The sequence below is a fragment of the Polypterus senegalus genome, chromosome 1 (assembly GCF_016835505.1).
Source record: "Polypterus senegalus isolate Bchr_013 chromosome 1, ASM1683550v1, whole genome shotgun sequence".
Taxonomy (NCBI): Eukaryota; Metazoa; Chordata; class Cladistia; order Polypteriformes; family Polypteridae; genus Polypterus; species Polypterus senegalus.
In genome coordinates this window covers 243,203,317-243,214,191 of record NC_053154.1, presented here as the reverse complement: position 1 = coordinate 243,214,191, position 10,875 = coordinate 243,203,317, and positions in this window count along the sequence as shown.

Below are 10,875 nucleotides of genomic sequence, written 5' to 3'. Positions count from 1 at the left end.
TTAGAAATCTACGTTTTGTACCGAATACTTGTATTTAGTTTTCCTAAGTGAAAGCGTACTCAGGTTATCGTGTTTACATATATACACACACACACAAACATAACTGCAAAATTTGGTTTTCGGACTCATGGAGGTCTAAAACGTCGAGATTCAACAAAATCTCGATATCGAATTTTTGGACGATTACAATACTTCCCCTATACTTAGTATACGAGAAAGTAAAAAAATGCATGTAAACAATTTCACTATTAAAACTCATCCACTAGCAAAAAAAAAAAAAAAAGTACTTAAACATTTACTCTGAAATGAAAAGTTAACCTGAATAAGTTACCCCGTCAAAAGTATATCAGTAAATCGATTTCTGCTTTTGTTGAGTCCGCCATTCATTGTACTTTACGCCTCCACGAGTCAGTCAGCTGTCAGAAGCATCTTTCCTTATTATTGCTTTTCAATTATGATTGAACGGTGATTCACATCATAAATCAAGCCCAAGAGCGCATCATATGTACAGAAAACCACATATTTATGATAACGGTGTTTATGTGGCTGGCTATGAGCCCCCTGTGAGCTTGGTAAAAATCGAAAATGCAAACTTTTCTCTCCATAGCGCTTTGACGCCTGCCTGTTGTTGAAGCACTATAAATGGTTTCGGGTTTGTTTCCTTCAAAAGCTGCAAATGAAATATGTTTTCTTACAAGTACCTTTGCATGATCTGCCCTCACGTCAAACCTGCTTTGTTGAATCGGTTTTCTAAATTCATTGTCGTTTGGTGGCGTTCTTAGGTCAACTAGTACTACTTAAGTGTTTCTCTTTAAAGTAAACGTTATTGAAAATGGTAACACACTTTGTGCTACCTGCCAAAGCTTCACATACGTATAACGTACCTGTCAAAATGCCCGGAAGCATACCTGTGGTTGGACGCCAAAAAAAAAAAACGCCAGCGCGTTGTTGTCCCTTCAGTTTCAGCAGCGCTCATTGGCTCGCTTCCTGGGTGATAATTTGGCGGTTAAAAGGCGGGGTTCAGTGAAAATTGAAGCAGTCCGCCACGTTCCAAGATGCGTCTACATTAATTGCAGCCCGCAATGCCTGTTACGTCTGCGTGGTGGGCATGCGCTATATTATGTGTGTTATATGACTGACTAGTAATACCAAAGCGATCATCTCCATCTATAATCTACTGAAGGGTGAACAACGCGCTGGCGGTTTTTTGGCGTCCCACTGCAGGAATGCGTCCGGGCATTTTGACAGATACGTTATACGTAAATGGAGCTTTGGCAGGCAGCACTAGGGTTGCCACTTTTAATACAAAAAAATAAGGGACGCATACTGCAGCGGGGGCCACATCCCTTGGGGGCCAAGCGCAATTTCATTCTCAAATACGGGACGATTCCGTATTTTAAAGGACGGGTGGCAACCCTAGGCAGCACTAAGTGTGAACAAGTATTTTTAGAATCTTGTCAGCTTCCTAAACTTTTTCATCAGTGTTTGTATCTCACGCATCAAAGAAGCCAATAAAACACTTCTTAATTAAGTCAGCAATATCCAGTTAACTCACTATAATGGACAGCTAACAATGGTATAATGAGCCAACTGTCTTCTGTACTTGGGGAGTTGATTTAACCCCATCCTTGATCATTAAGAAAGCAACAATAAAGTGATTTAGTGCTGAGTCAGGCCTACCAGAATTCCGGAAAATGCAGATAGTGAGCTGGCAAGGATCGACTTTGCAAATAGTTCTGTAAATTTCCCAAAGTTGCTCTGATGACAGAATTTCAAATCAGTGAAGTCTATGAGATCTATGACCCCCAACATTTTGCTTTACAACTCCCTATCAGTCGCTCTTGGTATGTTTGTGCTCTCACCTTTCCAAGTGTACTCAGTAGTGCACATGCACTTAAACCATGGAGAACTTTATCCTTTTCAACAATGCAACACTCCAAAAATAGACGACTTTCCTTAACGTTGATATAAGTAAAAAAAGTCAACATTTTTGACTTCTGTCGTCGATTTCACATGCGGCTACCTAGCTGCAAATATTTACAACGGTGAGATTCTCAACCTCCCGCCGTACACCCCCTACCATGCAACTACAACGCCACCTCCAAAGCTAAGAGCCCCTGATTTACATACTCATTTGAACTCTGGTGTCCCCTACAGCCTTATCAAGACTTTCCAGCGATTTTCAGTCCTAGCCTTCATTTACATCACCATATGAATGTAGAACAAGATATAAATGAGTATTGTATAACGCAGAAATATCCTCTACCCTTTCACTATTTTAATGTCTGTGGATGGTTCAGTAGCCTTTGGATTCTTCCAACTAATCTGCCGTTCCTTGTTAAAGGAGATTTTAAACCAGTTTGCATTTGTCTGGGAGTCATAGACTAGTTGGGGTTGAGTCACATTACGTGACTGGCTTCATGGGAGTCCCGAATGCCACCCACTCCCTATGATTATGTAAATGTAGGCTACAACTACTAAAATGGTGTAATGTGACTTGGCCTTAACCCAAGGAAACATCCACATTTACTATTTCCACATTTACTGTCTATATATTGGTATATTGGTTCTGATATTCATAGAATTAAAATAAAAAAAAAAACAAAACTATTTACCGCTCTCCCCTGAAAATCATGCCAAGGTGAATTTTCTGAACCTACTGTTTTCACTCATTCCATTAGGTCAGATACTGAATTTCCTGGGAGTACTTGCTTTAATGTTATAAAATAGCAGTAGTGTGATAACAGCCGTTCTTGGTAAACATGACTAACACAGCGACATTGATAATTATCTAATCCTTCCCATTTCAAGTCTTGCTTCCCAGAAGCAAGGTCATTTCATTATTGGGTTTAATGAAAGTACTACTGTAAATTGGTCTTCTCAGTGTCTGTAATTTAGGCTGGAAAAGGGTGTTCTTTGGAAAGCTGGATAAAGTGCTTCAAAATTTCAAATGTGTAATGTGCTGGGTGAGTGATCGTTTCTCCAAAGGAGTATTTCAGTGTGCTGTAGTAATAATAGTGCAGTGCACCTGGATCTGAACCTCACAGGGATAAGCTGTGCAGGTGGCCGAGGCCTGTCTGAGGAGCACAGGACTATTTGGAGAAGCTGGCATAAAAGCAGCTTGACGATTGCCACATTGCAAATTGAAAAGCACAGCCTACTTCCCTTCTCTCATTCTGGAATCACCTGAAGCATTTACACAGATGAAAGAAAAGCAGCACTCTCATTTTCGTTCGATAAATTGCCAAGGAATCATCACCAAGTTTCCTGCCTACACCCAGACGTTGTTTGACATACTAATGCAGAGTGACATAAGTGAGTGAAATGACAATAACATCTCCCCTTTGCTTTAGAATTGCTGAATCCTCTTTCATAGCAGATTTTGCTTTTCCCAACATGTGACATAACTCATTATGACAGTTAGTGTGGTACACGTAAAATACAGCAAAGTGTTTGGGAGATTTATGCTCTTTTGGTTCAATGAGAAAGAATATGCATATTGAGGATAACTAGGGGGCTTCGCACCCTGCTTGTCAACTCCCCTGTCCTGCGCCTGGGCAGGGTGCCAGCCCACCGCAGTTCACCAAACAACAAATCTTTTAATTCTCACGGATATATGCCTCTTCATTGGGAAAAAACACTTTTCCCTGATGGCAACACGAATTAGGCAATCTACAAGTCCCCGACTTAAAGTTTAAATCTGAACAATATATTTAATCTCTTCTTTGTTTTGTTATTTCACGGAGTAAAAATGTCCATTTGTTTGCGCTAATGCAATCTTTACTATCATTGTCTGAGACTTTCGAATTTTAGCACTTTCATTATCTCTAATCTGCTCTGTGTGTGTATATCACACCAACAGTTTTGAATTCTTTACGACATTCTACTTTGTCATCTACTTTTTGTCTTTTATTTCTGGCCCTTGCCATGGTTCATCTCTTGGCACAAAGTCTCATCTCGCAGGACGTGAAAATATCTCTCTAATAAAGTCTTGCCTCATCCCAGGATTCTTTTATTATAATAGAGAGATAAGAACAATACTAATCATGAGCTACCACAAAATGGTACACATTTAGGTGTAAATTATGCTTCTGGCTGTGAAAGAAACTGCACCCTCATATTTGCTGTGGTGCCCAACAAGTCAGTCTTGGTGCTCCATGTATCTGTTCTCTTCCACGTAGAATAAAAAAGGTGAAGCAGGGCTCAAAGGCTCTGTAACTTAAAGCTGCAAAAATAGCTGAAGTAAACCTTGGCGCCCTTCCCAATCACAAAGTCCTCTTTAAATAGAAGGCAACAGCCAAGGAGATATAACTGTGGTGTCATTGCATTCAGTGTCCTTACTGCACCTCCTAGTACTGAGACGTCAGATGCTTGCAGCATATATACATCCTTTAAAATATCAAATGTTTCTGATAGGCAGTGCCACAGGGAAAATGAAAATGATTTACTTTATTTTGGTTATTGTGAAGTGGAATGAACCACATAATGTACACATGCCATAAAAATAAAGAATAAAAAATATCTTTCCCTTAGCACTATGACCAAGGCTAAACAATACAGCACCTGGCATCCTTTTCAGGATATCCACCTTAATAAAAGGTTAATTGTCTGTCTGTGTGTCTATGTCCATCCAGTTGCTATATTTATGTCTTTCCAACAGATGGCACATCACAAACATTTGTAATAATAAAATGCATTGCATTTGTCATTCCAACAGCTGACACATCATAAACATTAGCACTGCTTTTACAAACCCCATACCAAATTGCATATAGCAGAGAGACATGCGTTGCATTTGTCATTCCAACAGTTGAGGTAATGCAATTCATTTCTACAAATGCCTAAATAGTGTGCCAGCTGTTGGATTGACAAATGCAATGCATTTTATTACTAAATGCATTACAAAACACAGCAGATGTTAATTCTGTGGTCTACATTGATTATTTAGATTTCAGCTCATCTTAGATGCGTAGCACTGCTAATAATACAAGGGTAAATCAAAAAGTAAAAAGATTATTTAAAAATTACATGGTAACCACAATAGATAGAAGTGGACACAATACAACATGTTTACAGTGACTTATGGGTAGTCTGATTACACACAGCACAGTGCTCTGCCATTAGTTTAGCTGAAGCCAAGGTCAAATGAACATGAAGGCTCACTGCAGAATTACACCATTATTGGACAACATGCCATAGTGAGAAGTCTTTGAGCAGAGGGAGTGAAACCTGCTGAAATTCACAGAAGGATGTTGACTGATTATTGAACTGAAAACAGGATGACTCAATGTAGCATTATGAAGAAGATCCAAGTGTTTTGGAGTGGAATGTTACAGGAGATGACATGCGGATACACCATCGTTGGCTGGAAAGCAAGAGGCAAAGCATTCGGTGAAAACCCCCGTCTTCTCTAGTAAAGAAGAAATTCAAACAACAGCCCTCCATCAAGAAATCATGATGACCTTTTTTGGGATATGAAGGGTCCTTTTTTGGCATATTTTCAGGAACACAGGCAATCAGTGACCTGTGCAACATACTGGGCTATGTTTAGACAAAAACCTGCAATTCAGAGCAAAAGAAGTGGAATACTGTTAAAAGCATTCTTGCTGCCCCATGACAATGCATGTCCCCATACAGTAGTCACCATGAGGGAGGTAATGCAACAGATGCTGCCTGAACATCTTCCACATCCACCCTACACCTTGATCTAGCACCATGCGCCTATCACATATTCAGTTCACTTAAAGAGGCTCTGTGTGGTCTTAACCTCGTCATCAGAGGTGAGCCTAAGGAAGCTGTGCAGACGTAGATTGGGTAGCAGCCGAAAAGCTTCTTCTCTCAAGGAATGAATAATTATGGGGTACATCAGACTTGCCAACCGCAACTGTTAATGTTGTTTCCGGGCGAATAGTGTGCTACCTGACAGAGGTGGCACTATACAAAGAGATTTTCTTTTTCCATTCTGTTGTGATACATAAAATATGAGACATCAGACAGACGAGGTTCTCTTCGGTTTGCAATTTCCAAAACACCTGCATCTCCTTGCATTGTACTTCTAGATGAGCATTCATTGGTTATCAGCTCTCAGACACACTCAGCCTGCATATATGACTAAAGATAAAATCAAACCTGTTTGAGATTAGTAGATGGATTTGAGTCACTGGGCATGTCACAGTATGTGACCAGCTTCACAGGAACATTGCTGAATGTCTTAGACTCACTAAGATTGTGTAAATGAAGGTTATGACTGAAAACTTCTGGAAAAGTCCAATAAGGTGACATAGTCCTTACAGGCCAAACCTCACACCAAGTGACTTCCATTGTTTTGGTACTTCAATGTAATACATGATATCTAGAATGTTAAACAGACTATTTGTGAGCTGAGATCAGTGCTTTAGTGTCATGTTGGAATAACTGTCTGAGTAACTACACCAGAAGGCTGTACTTAACGTTTTGTTTGTAAAATATAGATTTTGAATTTATTCTGAATAAAACAAAAAATTCTATACATATACTACCGGTCAAAAGTTTAGAATTTACGTCAAATTTTATCAGTTGAAATGTTATGAATAACCTACAATGGTGAAAAGGTAAGCAGTAAACTGTTAGATGTTTAAATTTAAAGTTTAGGTTAGCAAAAACTGAAAACAGGTAATATTAGAATATTACAAATGGGCCTTCTTCAGGAAAAAACTAATAGGTTACAACCTATGGATGTTCTGCAGCAACTAAAGTAAATTAAGCCTTGCATGTTGAAGCAAACAATTTGCACAGGTGTCCTAACTTCTGTTGACGACTTAAAAACCCTATGTCTGTCTTAAAGCAGAGTTGGAACGGACTGTGTTACTACATCCTCGTAAGTACTCCTTGGACAATATTATAGTGGTGTAGAACAAATAAATATAATTGGCTTAACCCACCTAAAATGCTTGCCCCATGCAACCCTGCCTGTCTGCAGCAGGACAGCTCTCTACAGTATGTGTAGCTGCTGGCAAGTAAGGCAGGATCAAGCACAGGTCAAATGTGTGTTGAAAGAAATCTCTCAGTCCAAAAGTTCATTTTAAAAGATTTCGTGAAAATCTAAAGCAAACAGTCCACACACAAATAAAGAAAAGGGTTGTTACATATCTATACTAATAAAAGGCAAAGCCCTCACTCACTGACTCATCACTAATTCTCCAACTTCCCGTGTAGGTAGAAGGCTGAAATTTGGCAGGCTCATTCCTTAGAGCTTCCTTACTAAAGTTGGGGAGGTTTCATTTCCAAATTCTACGTGTAATGGTCATAACTGGAAGCTATTTTTCTGCATATACTGTAATGGAGCTGAGCTCGAAAGTCGTGGGGGGGCGGAGTTTCGTGTGACATCATCACGCCTCCCACGTAATCACGCAGTACGTACAAAACCAGGAAGAGCTCCAAAAACCGCCGAAGAAAACATACATTATATAATTATGAAGGCAGCGAAACAATTAGAAGCGAGCGAGTGACATATAAAACCATATTCAGCGGCTCACGTGAACTGACACAGTGCGCAGACAAAAAGCAACACTTCCAAAGAGTGCCGAACTAAAACCGAATTACACTGCTACGCTCAAATAGACAAACCACACGCCGTGGCGCAATAGTAGAGGCTTCGCCTCTAGCGCCGGCGTCCGAGGTTAAAAATTAATGTACGCGTGCTTCCCGATTTATTTTAGCCTCAAATCCCTTTCGTTTGAGACGTATGAAAAAAATATGCGGTTAACACAGAAAGACAGATCACCAATTGAAGCTTTATGAATAATGGATACTTTATTCACGATCAATGATTGTTTTGGTAAAGCCATACTCAGTGTATTCATTAGATGAACGGTAAAAAAGTAAGAGCGAGGGGAGGGTAACTTATTGAGGCACACAGGCAAAACCACAATAGCACGCGGGCTCGATGTACTGTAGTGCTGGCGTCAACTCGATCTGAATTGCGCGATCACATTTGAAAAAATATATCTTTTCAAGTTCTATTTAGTCCATATGTGTCAAACTCAAGGCCCACAGGACACAACTGGCCCGGCGTATAATTATATCCGGCACGCGAGATCATTTTATATATTATTGTTATTAATGGCCCGGGGATATGAAGTGCTGGTAACACAATAAACTACAGATCCCATAATGCAGCGCTTCAGCTGCCTTGCCGAACACTTACCGCGTTAATCAAGTCTAGCTTATGATGCTGCAAGTTATTGCGAAGCTAGCCCACACGATGCCAAAGAGAAAAGGTGATTCTGAACATAGAGCCTTTAAAAACCGATGGGAGGCTGAGTATATGTTTACTGAACCCGTGTGTCTCATTTGTGGAGCTAATGTGGCTGTAATTACAGAATTTAATCTAAGACGGCACTATGAGACAAAACATCAGGGAGTTCTGTGTTGTGGAGATTCTCAGGATGGATTGCAGGTGCTCATCAGTGAGGCTGAAAGACCTGAATGCAATGCAGAAGATACAGAAAGTAGAAGAATTAAATAAGAATCTGACACTTCAGCGGACGTTTTTACCCGTGCACAATCACAAAGTGATTTCAAGTGAAGTTGCTTTTATGGGAGACACAAATGCACCAGTGCAACTTGCCCCACTTTCCCTGTTGCCAAGTAATGTTAAACCAAGTCGTCACTACGGTGTTCCCAAATCGCACTTTGCTGATAAACTGAGCGCACTGCGCACTGAGTTTGCACGGCGCTTTGGTGACTTTGAAGAACAAAAAAAGTCCGTCTACATGCGGCTCGAACTTTGTGCATGTTTGGTAGCACATATCTGTGTGAGAAGCTCTTCTCAGTGATAAAGACTAACAAAACAGCACACAGGAGTCGCCTCACTGATGAGCACCTGCAATCCATCCTGAGAATCTCCACAACACAGAACCTCACACCAAACAGAAACGAACTTGTGGCCAAAAAAAGATGGCAGGCGTCCAGCTCTAAAATGACATATGAGCAAAGACAACTGAATGATTTGATTTGTTATTGCTGAAAGGAACACATTTTATTTATATTTCCAGGTTTTGTTATGCAGCATGTTCATATTTGAATTTGTATAATTTTGAAAGGATATATTTTTATGGAGAGCAAAATCTTTTGGGATATTTAAAATCTAAGTTTATTTTTTATATAAATTTACATAAGAGTAAAGAAATTTGAATGTTTGTTCTTTTAAGTTATTTAAGGTTTGAGTTGATTTATTCACGAATAATATTCCTGTCTGTTTTTACCATTCCTACCAAAGATATTTCTGTCGACTAAATAAAAATTCCTTCTATTTAAAATTTAAAAAGAACTTGAACAAATAGGATAGTTCATAATATCCACGCAGACTTGCACGTAAGAGCGGGAGTTATCCGTTTTAACAAGCAGCGTATTGCACTGATATGAAATAGCTGTGTGTATATATGTAGATATGTATGTAAATGTATATATATCTTTATATATGTGTGTGTGTGTATGTATATATATATATATGTGTGTGTATATATGTGTGTGTATGTATATGTATGTGTATATATGTAGATATATATATATGTATGTATATATGTGTATATATATGTTTATGTGTGTGTGTGTGTAAATATATATACAGTATATATATATATGACAGCAACACTCATCACTCACAACAGTGACAAAACAATTACATTGACAATCATGTTACGTTATTTTCAAAATGTTTCCTTTTCTTTTTCATTGCTTCTTCAACACACTACTTCTCCGCTGTGAAGCTCGGTATTTTGCTAGTATATATATATATATATAAAAATGTGTGTGTGTGTATATGTATATATGTAGATATGTATGTATATGTTTATATATATATGTGTGTGTATGTGTATATATATATATGTGTGTATATATATATATATATATATTATATATATTTATATGTATTTGTGTGTATACAGTGGTGTGAAAAACTATTTGCCCCCTTCCTGATTTCTTATTCTTTTGCATGTTTGTCACACAAAATGTTTCTGATCATCAAACACATTTAACCATTAGTCAAATATAACACAAGTAAACACAAAATGCAGTTTTTAAATGATGGTTTTATTATTTAGGGAGAAAAAATCAAACCTACATGGCCCTGTGTGAAAAGTAATTGCCCCTTGTTAAAAATCACCTAACTGTGGTGTATCACACCTGAGTTCAATTTCCGTAGCCACCCCCAGGCCTGATTACTGCCACACCTGTTTCAATCAAGAAATCACTTAAATAGGAGCTGCCTGACACAGAGAAGTAGACCAAAAGCACCTCAAAAGCTAGACATCATGCCAAGATCCAAAGAAATTCAGGAACAAATGAGAACAGAAGTAATTGAGATCTATCAGTCTGGTAAAGGTTATAAAGCCATTTCTAAAGCTTTGGGACTCCAGCGAACCACAGTGAGAGCCATTATCCACAAATGGCAAAAACATGGAACAGTGGTGAACCTTCCCAGGAGTGGCCGGCCGACCAAAATTACCCCAAGAGTGCAGAGACGACTCATCCGAGAGGTCACAAAAGACCCCAGGACAACGTCTAAAGAACTGCAGGCCTCACTTGCCTCAATTAAGGTCAGTGTTCACGACTCCACCATAAGAAAGAGACTCAGCAAAAACGGCCTGCATGGCAGATTTCCAAGACGCAACCCAATGTTAAGCAAAAAGAACATTAGAGCTCGTCTCAATTTTGCTAAGAAACATCTCAATGACCAAGACTTTTGGGAAAATACCTTGTGGACTGATGAGACAAAAGTTGAACTTTTTGGAAGGCAAATGTCCCGTTACATCTGGCGTAAAAGGAACACAGCATTTCAGAAAAAAAACATCATACCAACAGTAAAATATGGTGGTGGTGGTAGTATGATGG